This window comes from Triticum aestivum, chromosome 1A (genome assembly GCF_018294505.1).
Source record: "Triticum aestivum cultivar Chinese Spring chromosome 1A, IWGSC CS RefSeq v2.1, whole genome shotgun sequence".
In the NCBI taxonomy this organism is placed as follows: domain Eukaryota; kingdom Viridiplantae; phylum Streptophyta; class Magnoliopsida; order Poales; family Poaceae; genus Triticum; species Triticum aestivum.
The window spans coordinates 118,025,084-118,040,641 of record NC_057794.1 but is presented as its reverse complement, the minus strand read 5'-3'; positions in this window follow the sequence as shown (position 1 = coordinate 118,040,641).

Here is a 15,558-nt window from a genome sequence, read left to right as displayed (position 1 = left end):
CTTTTTGGTGGTAGTCATTGAGGATCTCAAAAATAGTGATCGCAAAAATTGTGTCAATAATGACAACGCTGGGTGAAAGGCTAAAGAAGAAAAGCCTGTAGATTTGAATGCCACTTCCTTTGCTAAGATAGCTAGATTTGGATGTACATTCCATAAGGTATAGCTGCATCTGACACTGAGTAGAAGTTACTAGTAGGATAGACAGGAAGATCTGAAGGATGTACAATGCTTGGATGGACAGAAGTTTCAAGAGAAATGGTCTCTTCTGATGGGCATTTGTAGATGACGGTTGATACTGCAAACAATGCCTTCTTGACAGCTCTAGCATCACCAGTTATCTATTAAGCATAAAAATACATTCAAGATAACAATTAGAGGAATATAAGAAACACAGAATAGATATTGAATAAAGAAAAAAAAGAGCAGCACCTCATAACCGTCCTAATAGAGATAATACCATGTTCGTCTTGTTCTTTACGCCGATCCAACTCGTGCTTTTTAGGATGGATTTCACACGGAATCAAGGGAGGTGCGGGATACGACCCATATCACATTCGTGTGCCATAGCTTGCAAAAGCAAATAAATCTATCGAAGCTAGGGTGCCAGGCCTATAAGAATCAGAAGAACAATCCACACTAATGTAACCGTAAAGAAATGGTGGCTCTAACATAGATTTTTTCTCAATATGTCATGTTGTTGAAAAATCCTGTGGTAGCATGGATGGTCGACACTTTAGTTTTAGTTATTGATTTGCGCATCACGCATTAACAAATATTTATGGGGCTGGAGACTTCGCTAAAGCATGCACATAAATAGATGAATGAGAGATTACAAGGCAAGGAGATACAGATCTGGGGTTGACTCAGAACTTGTACATAGGTCATCTCACTAATGCTTAATAACCAATAAATAGTCAATCAAGAGATATGCACCAGCAAACAACATTATACTGAAATAGTGTATTAGGCGGCAAATGGCACAGAAGAGTTTAGACGATAGATTCTCTACAACAGGTAGGGGTCGGGGGTTATACGCTCTTTTCTATAAACAAAGTAGGCTTGTGATTGTCCGCATCCATCACTCAATCATGCAATTCAAAGAAATGGTTTACTTATGTTCTTCTAAAGGATGGAATTGCTAGATTGTCTGTAATATCAATTGAGGAAGAAGCTAGCCCCACTTAAATTCAAAAAGAAGATCTCTATTGTGACAGAAGATTCCTCGCCCACAACATCTCACTTATTGATTGTGACATAGCTCTCTATCTCCGCTCATAAGAAGATAGTGTTTCATTCACTCGCTCTAGAAACCATAGGAGCTACTATTCTCAAGTTTATTAAGAATGGGCACTCACTGGATTCAGGCTTCCACCGTTCTAGCTTCTCTTCATAGTTCACTAGAATGTATCGAGCATGTTTATCCGGATCGGGAGGCTTTACATAAATTGCTACGATTGCCAAGTCGAAAAAGAACTGGGCATGAAAGTGAAAGTGGAAAGAGAAGGGAGCATAATTTTTTTCAAGAATTGGATGCCCTTGTTAAGGAAATATAGTATAAAAGGTGAAATTGGGCCTATTTATAACTTTTGGTACCTAACCACCTGAACTGGGAATAATGGCTAAAGATTGAAGGTTCTAAGCCATGTATCAGAGCTGGTTATTTGAGTATCGATGCTGTTGGAGTCTAGCTTCTGACCAATCCACTTCACTTCGGAGGACATAACAACTTAAGAAGAAATCGAGATCAGGCCCGTGGAAAGCACACACACACACGCCTGGGGAATGAATCCACTTTTTCATTCTCAATACTAGGGGGGCTTCTCTGATCGATTTCTTTCATTGTTATTCCCCAGATTGGCGAAATGACCTTTCGTCTTGCTTCCATAAAATAATAAAATGTGCTTTCGCCAGAAGAAGAAAAAAGAAGATAGCTCAGTAAATGGCATTCAAATAAAGTCGAGAAAGAGGCCTTGCTTTCGCACAGGAAGGAAATAATTGACTCGGGTAAGTAAGCCCTATTGGGGGATTAAGGGCTCGAGTACGATTATAGCGCCTTTTTTTCTGCTGTGCAGGTTGACCATTTTAAATAGGGGGAAACATGAGACTGTGGAAGATGAATATGGCTAGTATACTGCTACTGTTTGATTGACCATCGTTAGACTACAGGGATGAAGCAAAGGAGCATAACCTACCTGCAACTATGCTTTAAAGCAATGAAATCTACCGAAATTCTCATTCCAGTATGAGGGGATATCTGAAGCTACCGATCCGGGATCTCACTCAAATCCAAAGCTAGCACTTTTGTATTTATTGCTTCTCCTTTTAGAAGGTTTGTAGCCGAGTAGAAGAGAAGAAAAGAGATTTCCTTATCTGCATGCCATCTTTCATTCCTACTTTTGATGAAAGAAAGGTCAGTTGTTGCAGACAAGTCGACTAAACTTTCACAACTGTCACCTATCTTTAAGCACCTTCTAGGCCACTTCCCAACCTAATGCATTCAAGTCTGCCTTCGGTACTGGTACTTCGGAATCAAGGGCCCAGCGAGCGATATTAGGAGTCTTTGGCCGAAGAACTCACGGATAAGAAGGTTATTCCATAACTATATAAAATCCATAGTCACGCTCAGCATGTGAAAGCTTGTAAAAATGACCTCCCCTGCAAAAACCAATAGGATTTGTTGGGCCATCGAACACTAGTTTCTGGTTTCTCAAGACCTTGAGGCAAGGGCAGTTACGCAACATTTTCTCAATATTGAATGTGCATTTTTCCCGCATTTTTTCGATTCCACTTCTGTATCAGAAATTAGTGTCAAGGGATGGAGTTCCTGTTTCGTTAACTAAGTCTCGCGTTGTTTGCTTGAGGAAGGGACGGCCGTAGCTAAATTTCCATTGCTAATCTTACATGTTCCCACGAACAATAAAGAAAATAAGAAAAGGCTATTCCTTAGACACAGAGGTGGGATTAAGGCATCATGCGGAACTCCAACAACATAGACCAGATGACTTATTTATTGAAAATAGGTTTAGGAGCCTGATCCTGGAGCTGAGTAAGCATGGGCGCGATCCACATCGAGTGGAACTACTATAACTATATCTGTGGAAGGAAGGTGGAACCTTCACTAAATCATAGTTAGGTGGCACCCATTCCGCAGTGGGCCGACGTCACACGGCCGCTTCAATAGCTAGCGGGTAATAATCAGAAAGTAAATCATCAACCACTCATTTAGAAGCCACTCATGCAACAACATTTAAGTAAATCCTTCCGCCCTTATTTTCTTTAGTCTAGTCACTACAAAAAAAAGACACATCCGTGGCATTTTGGGCCGAACGAAAAATTTTCTGTCATACATATGACACTTCTATGACGATAATTGTGACAAAACCCGGTATCATCATAGATGTGGTGGGATCCTACTTCTATGACAAAAAATCATGACAGAAAATGGGCTTTTCGTCCTGGGCGGGCCGGAGACGCAGCTGCATGACATTCTTTGTGCCGTCCACGACGGAAAAAACCGTGGTAGAAGCGAGGGGGAGGAAATTTTCAGGGAGTTCCTGGTTACGGTGGGAGGTCAGGGGCCGAGCGATGCGCGTTTCTCTCGTACACGTACGCGCGTGTGTGCGAGGCGTTGGCTCTAACTGAACCCGAGCGAGGCGTTGGGCTCTAACTGAACCCGAGCGATTGCACTGCAGGCTACGCATTACTGAACCCGAGCGATCGATCGATGGCTGTTAACTGAAACCGATCGAGCGATTCCTTCGCTACTGCTGCTAACTTAAGCCGATCGATGCTGCCTCTGGATGAACAGTGAGCGTTGCGGGGGGGGGGGGGGTTGGATGAACAGTTCCTGGTGGGGGTGGATGAACAGGACCCCGTGGTGTTGCCCCTGGATGAACAGGACCCCGATCGATCGAGCCGGTTGGGGCTGGATGAACAGGACCCCGTGGAGGGCTGGATGAACAGGACCACCCCGTGGAGGGCAGGATGAACAGTAGACGGTGGAGGGCAGGATGAACAGTAGCCCATGGAGGGGTGGTTGAACAGGAGCCGGTGGAGAGGGTTGGTTGAACAGTAGCCGGTGGAGTAGCGCGCGGTGGAGGCTGGATGAACAGGAGCCCGTGGATGAACAGTCGTAGGTGGAGGTTGGAGGAGGTCGATGGTGGATGAACAATAGCTCGTGGAGGCTGGAGGGGGTCGACGGTGGAGATGAACAGTATCCCGTGGAGTCCCGTTTTGAGGTACGCCACACCCCTCCCGATGAACAGGACCCCCGTTTCGACCGTAGCGCTCCAACACAAGTCCGTTTCGTCCGTTTTGCGGTACGCCACACCCCTCCCGATCAACAGGACCCCCGTTTCGACCGTAGGAGGTCCGTTTCCTCCGTTTTGCGGTACGCCAGACCCCTCCCGATCAACAGGATCCCGTTTCGAACGTGGCCGGTCGAACACAAGGCCGTTTCCTCCGTTTTGCAGTACGCCAGGCCTCGTTTCCATCGCCTGTTCCGTCCAAGCCCTCCCGATGAACACGACACATTCCGTTGCCTCCCCATGAACACGAAGCATTCCGTTGCCTCCCCATGAACACGACGACAACGCTGTTTCTCCATTCCGACCCAACCATGTACACGAGCCCTGGCCGTACGTATGCGCGAGTAGGCGTTCAAGACCCCGCCCGTATGTACACATACGTGGCCATATTTTCTTTCTTGCACCCTGGCCGCCATACGTACGTGTAAATGCTACGTGTGCGCCTCTACTATGACACGTGCGCGCCTCTACATCGACTAGTATGTACGTACACGTTCGCGACCAGAATGACAACGCTACGTACGCTTTGACCAGGTGGGTCCCGACTGTCAGGCACTTCCTTGCGTGCAAAGATGTAGATGGTGGGTCCCAGCAGTCAGGGGGAAACGTTTTTTTCGCGAAATACGGTGGCTCGTCCAGTGGGTCCCGCTGTCAGGTGGAGGAATAATTATTTTGCACGTAATAAGGAGGCACTTCCTTGCTGCGGTCGTGGACCCAGCTGTCAGCCTCTCCAAGTACAGTCCACGTCCGATGGAAGCCGTTCCTTGACCATGTTGACCATGCCGCGCCGAGAGCACCAGGGCGGTGGACGACAGCGAGGCCTAGGAAGGGGATGACGCGGAGCCGGGGAAGACGCGGCAGTGGATGCCCACGCGTAGAGGGGTACGAGGGTTCACTGGTTCGCTGCGGTGTGAGGCTACCGTCGCCGCAGAATAACAGGGGGTGTGGGTGAGTAGAGGGATGGCCTGACCAGCGGTGGGAGTAGTAGGGGGTGGTGAGGCCTCCGCCGTATCGTAGCCGGCCACGGGAGGCAGGAGCAGGAGGCACGACCGATGCTGGTTTGGGCGGCTGGAGCAAGAAGACCAGAGGTTGAAGAAGCACTACGGCCGTTGGATGGACATCGTATGGTCACCGGAGCTAGAATCGTGCATATTGACTAAGTTGACAAAGCCCTCCGTCCCCGTCAACTTAGTAGGCCCACAAGTCAGCCTGCCACTATACTGGGTCCCAGCTAACAGGGGGAGTATTCATTTTTTTGTGCGTAATAAGGAGGCACTTCCTTGCGTGCGAAGATATAGCTAGTGGGTCCGAGCTGTCAGCGACGGTAACATTTTTTCGCGAAATACAGATGCCCTTTCGGTGGGTCCCTGATGTCAGGTGGAGGAATCATTATTTTGCGCATAATAAGGAGGCATTTCCTTGCGTGCGCCCGTGGACCTAGCTGTCGGCCTCTCCACGTAAAGTCCACTTCAGATGCATGTCGGCCATTGACCACATTGACCAGGCCGCGCCGAGAGCACCAGGGTGGTGGACGACGGCGAGGCCTAGGAAGGGGACGACACGGAGGCAGGGAAGACTCGACAGTTGTTTCCCACGCGGAGGGGAGTACGACTGTACGAGGGTTTACTGGTTCGTCTGCCATTGCCCGAGAATAACAGCAGGTGTGGGTGAGTAGAGGGATGGCTAGGCCAGTGATGGGAGTACGATCGGGCGGTGAGGCCTGCACGGCAGCACGGCCGACCGCGAGGAGGAGGGAGCAGGCAGTCCCGCTGGCGCTTGTTTGAGCGGCTGGAGCAGGAAAAGCAGATATTGAAGAAGCACGACGACCGTTGGATGGACATCCAACAGTCAGTGCTTGTGCCTCAACCTTTTTTTAGGAAAGCCTCAAATATGTGGAAAACAGCATACAACCCATTTGCCATTATTTCTAATAATTTACAGCCCATTTGCTAATTCTTAAGGTTTTTTTGGAGCCCGTATTCTTTTTTTAGCATTACAGCCCATATTGTGGCAACTGTTAAAAAATTATATGAAATTTTGCATATTTTGGTGCGGTCCGAACTGTTTTTAATCCCGAAATTTCGACTCACATTCAAACTGATTTTAAAAATAAATATATCAATATAAAATCCAACAAATTCTCCACGCATAAAAATTAATGTAATTTAAAATCTTGAAATGAAAAAAAAGATATTTGAAACTAATTGCCGGTTTGATGTGTTTTAAAAATGTACAACCCATTTCTCATTACTGATGGGCCATTTTCTCGGCCAGCCGAATGAAAGCTCTCCCCGTCTTGAAAGAATTGCAGCCCAACAGGCTTGACAAAGCGACTTACTTGGCAAATCACAAAAAAAACTGGGCTGTGGCCGTGGACCCAACTGTCAGCCTCTCCATGTACAGTACTCTTCCGATGGAAGTCGTTCCTTGACCACATTGACCACACCGCGCGGAGAGCACCACGGTGGTGGACGACGGCGAGGCCTAGGAAGGGGACGACGCGGCAGTGGAAGCCCGCGCGAAGAGGAATACGAGGGTTCACTGGTTCGGCTGCAGTGTGAGGCTGCCATCGCCGGAGGGCCTGGCCAGCGGTGGGAATAGTAGGGGGCAGCGAGGCCTCTGCGGCAGCACAGCCGGCCACGGGAGGCAGGAGCATGCGGCACGACCGGCGCTGCTTTGGGCGGCTGGAGCAAGAAGACTAGAGGTTGAAGAAGCACTACGGCCGTTGGATGGACATTGTACGGTCACTGGAGCTAGAATCGTTCATATTGACTAAGTTGACAAAGCCCTTCGTCCCCGTCAACTTAGTAGGCCCACAAGTCAGCCTCCCAGCAAGGTGGGTCCCAGCTAGCTGGGGGAGTATTCATTTTTTTGTGCGTAATAAGGAGGCACTTCCGGTGGTCTGAGCTGACAGCGGGAGGAACGTTTTTTTCACGAAATACGGTGGCCCGTCCGGTGGGTCCCAGCAGTCAGGGGAAACGATTTTTTTCGCAAAATACTGGTGGCCCGTCCGGTGGGTCCCCGCTGTCAGGTGGAGGAATAATTATTTTCCACGTAATAAGGAGGCACTTCCTTGCGGCTGCCGTGGACCCAGCTCTCAGCCTCTCCACGTACAGTACTCTTCCGATGGAAGTCGGTCGTTGACCACATTGACCACGCCGTGCCGAGAGGACCACGGCGGTGGACGACGGCGAGGCCTAGGAAGGGGATGACACGGAGCCGTGCAAGACGCGGCAATGGATGCCCACGCGGAGAGGAGTACGAGCGTTCGCTGGTTCAGCTGCGGTGTGAGGTTGCCGTCGCCGCAGAATAACAGGGGGTGTGGGTGAGTGGAGGGATGGCCTGGCCAGTGGTGGGAGTAGTATGGGGGCGGTGAGGCCTCCGCGGTTGCACAACCGGCCATGGGAGGCAGGAGCAGGCGGCACGACCGGCGCTGCTTTGGGCGGCTGGAGCAAGAAGACCAGAGGTTGAAGAAGCACTATGGCTGTTGGATGGACATCATACGGTCATTGGAGTATTGACTAAGTTGACAAAGCCCTCCGTCCCTGTGAACTTAGTAGGCCAACAAGTCAGCCCAACAATATGGTGGGTCCCAGCTAGCAGGCGGTATTCATTTTTTTAGGCGTAATAAGGAGGCACTTCCTTGCGTGCGAAGATATAGCTGGGGGGTCCGACCTGTCAGCGGGGGGAATGTTTTTTCGCGAAATACAAAGGCCCTTCCTGTGGGTCCTAGCTGTCAGGTGGAGGAATCATTATTTTGCGCGTAATAAGGAGGCATTTCCTTGCGTGCGGCCGTGGACCCAGCTGTCAGCCTCTCCACGTATAGTCCAGTTCCGATGGATGTCGTTCATTGACCACGTTAACCAGGCCGCGCCGAGAGCACCAGGGCGGTGGACGACGGCGAGGCCTAGGAAGGGAACGACACTGAGCCAGGGAATACTCGGCAATTGTTTCCCACGCGGAGGAGTACGAGGGTTTACTGGTTCGTCTGCCATCGCCAGAGAATAACAGCAGGTGTGGGTGAGTAGAGGGATGGCTAGGCCAGCGTTGGGAGTACGATGGGGCCGTGAGGCCTGTGCGGCATCATAGCCGGCCGCAGGAGGAGGGAGCAGGCAGTCCCGTCGGCGCTTGTTTGAGCGGCTTGAGCATGAAGAGCAGAGATTGAAGAAGCACGACAGCCGTTGGATGGACATCCAACAGTCACTGCTCTTGTGTGTTGACTAAGTTGACAGGGTGTTGCGTGTGCGTCAACCTTTTTTTATGAAAGCATACGCGTCAACCTGTAGTAGGCACACAAGTGAGCCTCAAATCTGTGGAAAACAGCATACAACCCATCTGCCATTATTTCTAATAATGTACAACCCATTTGCTAATTCGTAAGAATTTTTTTGGAGCCCATCTTCTTTTTGTTAGCATCACACCCAATATTGTGGCCACGGTTAAAAAGTACACGAAATTTTGCATATTTCCGTGCGGTCAACTGTTTTTAATCCAGAAATATCGATTCACATTCAAACTATTTTGAAAAATAATTTATATAAATATAAAATCCAAATAATTTTCCATGCATAAAAATCAATGGAATTTAAGATCTTGTAACGAAAAAAAATTGAAACGAATTCCCGGTTTGATGTGATTTAAAAATGTACAGCCCATTTCTGGGCAAACTGAATGAAACTCTCCTCGTCTTGAAAGATTTGCAGCCCAGCAGGGCTGATAAAGCAAGTAGGCATTGTTTGGGTATTTCTTAAAAAAATAGAACTGGGCTAGCCATTTTCAGCAAGAAAAAAACACAACTGGGCTCATGATGTGGTAAACATAAATAAAACCCTAGCTAGACGGGCCAAAGCCCCTGCACGGCCCCATTGTTACCCTGATCCGTCGCTAAAACTAGTATAAATAACAACTGCTTGTTCCTCAAAAAAACTGCGCGACTTGCTGGGTCCCTGGTGTCAGCCGCTCATAGTGTAATTCTCTCGTTTATTGACTACGTTGACAATGGCGTGAGCCCCAGATGTCCAACCAATTAGGAGGAACCATATTTTTGGGCTTGTACTACAGAGGCACTTGCTTGCATACTGCCATGACGCTGGTGGGTCCCTACTGTCATCCTCTCCACGTACAGTCATCTCCTTGTTCCTCTCGGTTGTTGACGACGTTGACAATGCAAGAGGGCGGCGCACCGCGCACGGCGAGCGAACCAAGGGCGCAAGGCGGAGACGACGGCGAGGCCTCGGACGGAACGAACAGGAGCTGGTGAAGATGCGGCGGTCCAGTTGCAGGCGGAGGGGAGTACGAGGGTTGACTGGTTCGGGCGCGGGTGCATGTTGGGGCTGACGTCGCCGGAGAATAACATGACGTGTGGGGGAATAGAGGGAGGGACTGGCCAACGTTGGAGGGTAAGTACGGTAGGGCAGCGGAGGCACAGCCAGCCATGGGAGGCGGGAGCAGGCGGAGCCGACGGGGTGGTTTGGTTTGGGCGATTGGAGGAAGAAGAAGACAAGAGATAGAAGATACATGACAGATGTTGGATGTCAATCCAACGGCTGGTAGGCATAATCATTTGTTGACTGGCTAGTAAGTCGACACCACCTTGGATAGGCTATTTCCTCGCGGGTCCCAAATGTCAGAATCCAAATCTGTCACGGTCATTCAACCTTTCCTATGAAAATTTACATCCCATTTGATGTGCTAGTTCGAAATAAGTTTGTGGGTGCTGGTGTGGGCTAATCACTTGGCTTCTGTAATGCACAGTGAGCTCAAGTAGCCGGCGAGAGTGATGTTATTTCCCTTGGTTTGGATTTGTTACAATATTTCACTCTAAATTAAACGAATGGCAAGCCATTTGCCTTGCTTCAAAGAAAATAAGACAGTCACAGCTGAGTTGAAAAGGGCAGGAACATCTAACTCCAGCTTACAAACTGTACAAAAGCACGAGGGTTAATTGTTCATCAGGTTTACAGAAAAAAACCAGATTGAAAATGGCAACAACATCTAACTCCAGCACTGTTTTTGGCAGTCACAGTCAAATGGATTGGTCAGGTCCATAGAATGAACATCCTGGGTCGTAAAATTTACTGGATTATGACCACAATAGGTTGTAAATAGAAGCCCGACACGTTCAGAAGATCTTTTGCCCACCTGAAACTCCTTTTTTTGCTCTTCGACATACCCATCCGTCAAAACCATGCTGCTGATAAACTTAAGCCTGATGGACAATAGTAACCTCGCATTCAGCAGGAAGAATGTGACGAATCTTGTGTTTTCACGGTTAGCTACATATCATTCTAGCGTTATTGTCTTCAATTGAATCTCATGAGAAGTGAGAAAATCCCGATGCTTACGAATCCACCGATTGGTTATAACTCTCTTACCCCGTCCTGTTGCCTAAATAGACGTCAAGATTGAAAACAGTTAAGGTCTAAAAGAAGAGTGTCGAAAGAGCAACAGCTGAATGGTTAATTCTAGTACACTATATGCGGGCTTCCAATGTGCGTGAAATTATCACCTTTATATACAACTTCTCCAGACATGGAAAGCATTGCAGCAAGCCAATAATCTTGGTCAGATCAAAACTATTCATTTGGATATATCAGATCTTAACAGAATCCAGCACCATTGATAGGCCATCCATGGAGAAACTCTTCATTGAGCATAGAACATAATATTAGTACAAAATGTGCACTCCAAGATGATATATAAATTATGCGCAGAAATTTAAAATGCAGCTTATGGTTACAAGTGTAGATGATAATATAAAGTACCTGAAGAATTGTGGAGCCAAACACCATATTGAAATGAGCACAGAGATCATGTATTACACCCAAGGTCTCCAGTTTAGGTGCAGAGAGGACGGTTATTTGGAACAGTGAATAACTAGAATCAAGGATCAACCTTTGAAGTGAAGGGGCATCTTGGATGATGAGCTGCCTTCCGTCAAAAGAAATTCCAATTCTTACAAGGTTAGGCGACTTTATTTGGAGACAACCAATTCTAACTGTGAAAACAAGCACCAAGCACTCCAGCGCAGGGCAACTGGAGTGGATGATGTTGTGCAATGAGGCCTCCGATATACGAACCCGCACAAGTGAAAGTTTCTTGAGAAATGGGAGTCAAAGGTTTAGTACCAGATTGTCTGGTTGGTAGCACTGCGCAAAGGTGGCGGTGTGGAGAGAGGACGAAAACCCCGAGATGGACATCAGTGCTGAGGGCACAAGTTCATGGCGTTCGGTATGTGGTATGTGATTTCCAGGGGAATAGTAGAACTCAAGCAGTTGTAGTTCTGTGAATTCAGGGGATTCCAGCCAGGCGTCCACCGTGTAGGGCATGGTATGCTTGCTCAGGTAGCATGACGGGATGCAGAGGCTTTGAACGGATTCAAGAAGGGCAAGGGCAAGAAGGGATACTTCATGAAACGGCAAATCAGCTGCTGCTCTAGTGGAGAAACCCAAGGTTGAACCCAAACCCGAGACTAAGTGCTTCTGTAATAAGGGGAACAGCCACTGGAGCAGAATTACCCTAGATACTTGGTAGATGAGAAGGCTGGCAAGGTCGATAGAAGTATATTGGATATACATTGTGTTAATGTGTACTTTACTAGTACTCCTAGTAGCACCAGGGTATTAGATACCGGTTCGGTTGCTAAGTGTTAGTAACTCGAAATAAAAGCTACGGAATAAACGGAGACTAGCTAAAGGTGAGCTGACGATATGTGTTGGAAGTGTTTCCAATGTTGATATGATCAAGCATCGCACGCTCCCTCTACCATCGAGATTGGTGTTAAACCTAAATAATTGTTATTTGGTGTTTGCGTTGAGCATAGACATGATTGGATTATGTCTATCGCAATACGGTTATTCATTTAAAGAGAATAATAGTTACTCTGTTTATTTGAATAATACCTTCAATGGTCTTGCACCTAAAATGAATGGTTTATTGAATCTCGATCATAGTGATACACATGTTCATGCCAAAAGATATAAGATAGTAATGATAGTACCACCTACTTGTGGCACTGCCACGTAAGTCATATCGGTATAAAACGCATGAAGAAGCTCCATGTTGATGGATCTTTGGGCTCACTCGTTTTGAAAAGTTTGAGACATGCGAACCATGTCTATTGGTGTATATGCATGAAGAAACTCCATGCAAATGGACCGTTTGGACTCACTTGATTTTGAATCACTTGAGACATGCAAATCATACCACATGTGCAAGATGACTGAAAGCCTCGTTTTCAGTAAAATGGAACTAGAAAGCAACTTGTTGGAAGTAATACATTTTGATGTGTGCAGTCCAATGAGTGCTGAGGCGTGTAGTGGATATTGTTATGTTCTTACTTCACAGATGATTTGAGTAAATGTTGAGTACATTTACTTGATGAATCACGAGTCTGAATTATTGAAAGGTTCAAGTAATTTCAGGGTGAAGTTGAAAGGTCGTCGTGACAAGAGGATAAAATATCTATGATATGATCATAGAGATGAATATCTAAATTACGAGTTTGGCACAGAATTAAGACATTGTGGAAATTGTTTCACAACTAATACAGCCTGGAACACCATAGTGTGATGGTGTGTCCGAACATCATAACTGCACCCTATTGGATATGATGCATACCATGATGTCTCTTATCGAATTACCATGATAGTTTATGGGTTAGGCATTAGAGACAACCACATTCACTTTAAATAGGGCACCACGTAATTCCGATGAGATGACACCGTATGAAGTATGGTTTAGAGAAACCTAAGCTGTCATTTCTTAAAAGTTTGCGGCTGCGACGCTTATGTGAAAAAGATTCAGGTTGATAAGCTCGAACCCGAAGCGGATAAATGCATCTTCATAGGACACCCAAAATAGTTGGGTATACCTCCTGTCTCAAATCCGAAAGCAATAAGGGATTGTTTCTAGAATCGGGTCCTTTCTCGAAAGAATTGAGTGGGAGGATGGTGGAGACTTGATGAGGTTATTGAACCGTCTCTTCAACTAGTGTGTGGCAGGGCACAGGAAGTTGTTCCTGTGGCACCTACACCAATTGAAGTGGAAGCTTATGATAGTGATCATGAAACTTCAGATCAAGTCACTACCAAACCTCGTGGGATGACAAGGATGCGTACTACTTCAGAGTGGTACGTAATCCTGTCTTGGAAGTCATGTTGCTAGACAACAATGAACCTACGAGCTATGGAGAAGCGATGGTGGGCCCGGATTCCGATAAATGGCTCGAGGCCATAAAATCTGAGAGAGGATCCATGTATGAAAACAAAGTGTAGACTGTGGCAGAATGGCTCGATGGTCGTAAGGCTGCTGAGTACAGATGGATTTTAAAAGGAAGATGGACAATGATGGTAAGTATCACCATTAAGAAAGCTCGACATGTCGTTACGATGTTTTCCGACAAGTTCAAGGAGTTGACTATGATGAGACTTTCTCACTCGTAGCGATGCTAAGAGTCTGTTGGAATTATATTAGCGATTACTGCATTATTTATGAAATCTTGCAGATAGGATGTCAAAAACATTGTTTTCTCAACGATTTTCTTGAGGAAAGGTTGTATGTGATACAACCGGAAGGTTTTGTCAATCCTGGAAAAATGCTAATAAGTATGCAAAGCTCCAGCAATCCTTCTAAGGACTGGAGTAAGCATCTCGGAGTTGGAATGTATGCTTTGATGATGATCAAAGATTTTGGGTTTATACATAGTTTATGAGAAACTTGTATTTCCAAAGAAGTGAGTGGGAGCACTATAGAATTTCTGATGAGTATATGTTGTTGATTAGAGATGACGTAGAATTTCTGGAAAGCATATAGGGTTATTTGAAAAGTGTTTTTCAATGGAAAGCCTGGATTAAGCTACTTGAACATTGAGCATCAAGATCTATAAGGATAGATCAAAAACGCTTAATGGTACTTTCAAATGAGCACATACCTTGACATGATCTTGAAGGTGTTCAAGATGGATCAGTCAAAGAAGGAGTTCTTGCCTGAGTTGTAAGGTATGAAGTTAAGACTTAAAGCTCGACCACGGCAGAAGAAAGAGGAAGGACGAAGGTCGTCCCCTATGCTTTTGTCATAGGCTCTATACGGTATGCCATGATGAGTACCGCACCTGATGTGTGCCTTGCCACATATCTGGCAAGAGGGTACAAAGGTAATCTAGGAGTAGATCACCAGATAGCGGTCTAAATTATCCTTAGAGGAATAAGGATATATTTCTCGGTTATGGAGGTGATAAAGAGTTCGACGTAAAGAGTTACATCGATGCAAGCTTAACACCTGTCCAGATAGCTCTGAGTAGAGATACCGGATACATATAATGGAGCAACAATTTAGAATAGCTCCAAGTAGAACAGTTATTTGAAATGGCTCCAAATGTAGCATAGTAGTTGCATCTACAAGATGACATAGAAATTTGCGAAGTACATACGGATCTGAATGCTGCAGACCCGTTGACTGAAACCTCTCTCACAAGCATAACATGATCAAACCCAGAACTCTTGGGTGTTAGTCACATGGGGATGTGACCTTGAGTGTTAATCACATATCGATGTGAACTGGATTATTGACTCTAGTGCAAGTGGGAGACTGTTGGAAATATGCCCTAGAGGCAATAATAAATTGGTTATTATTATATTTCCTTGTTCATGATAATCGTTTATTATCCATGCTAGAATTGTATTGATAGGAAACTCAGATACATGTGTGGATACATAGACAACACCATGTCCCTAGTAAGCCTCTAGTTGACTAGCTCGTTGATCAATAGATGGTTACGGTTTCCTGACCATGGACATTGGATGTCGTTGATAACGGGATCACATCATTAGGAGAATGATGTGATGGACAAGACCCAATCCTAAGCATAGCACAAGATCGTGTAGTTCGCATGCTAAAGCTTTTCTAATGTCAAGTATCATTTCCTTAGACCATGTGATTGTGCAACTCCCGGATACCGTAGGAATACTTTAGGTGTGCCAAACATCACAACGTAACTGGGTGGCTATAAAGGTGCACTACGGGTATCTCTGAAAGTGTCTGTTGGGTTGGCACGAATCGAGACTGGGATTTGTCACTCCGTGTGACGGAGAGGTATCTCTGGGCCCACTCGGTAGGACATCATCATAATGTGCACAATGTGATCAACGAGTTGATCATGGGATGATGTGTTACAGAACGAGTAAAGAGACTTTCCAGTAACGAGATTGAGCAAGGTATCGGGATACCGACGATCGAATCTCGGGCAAGTACA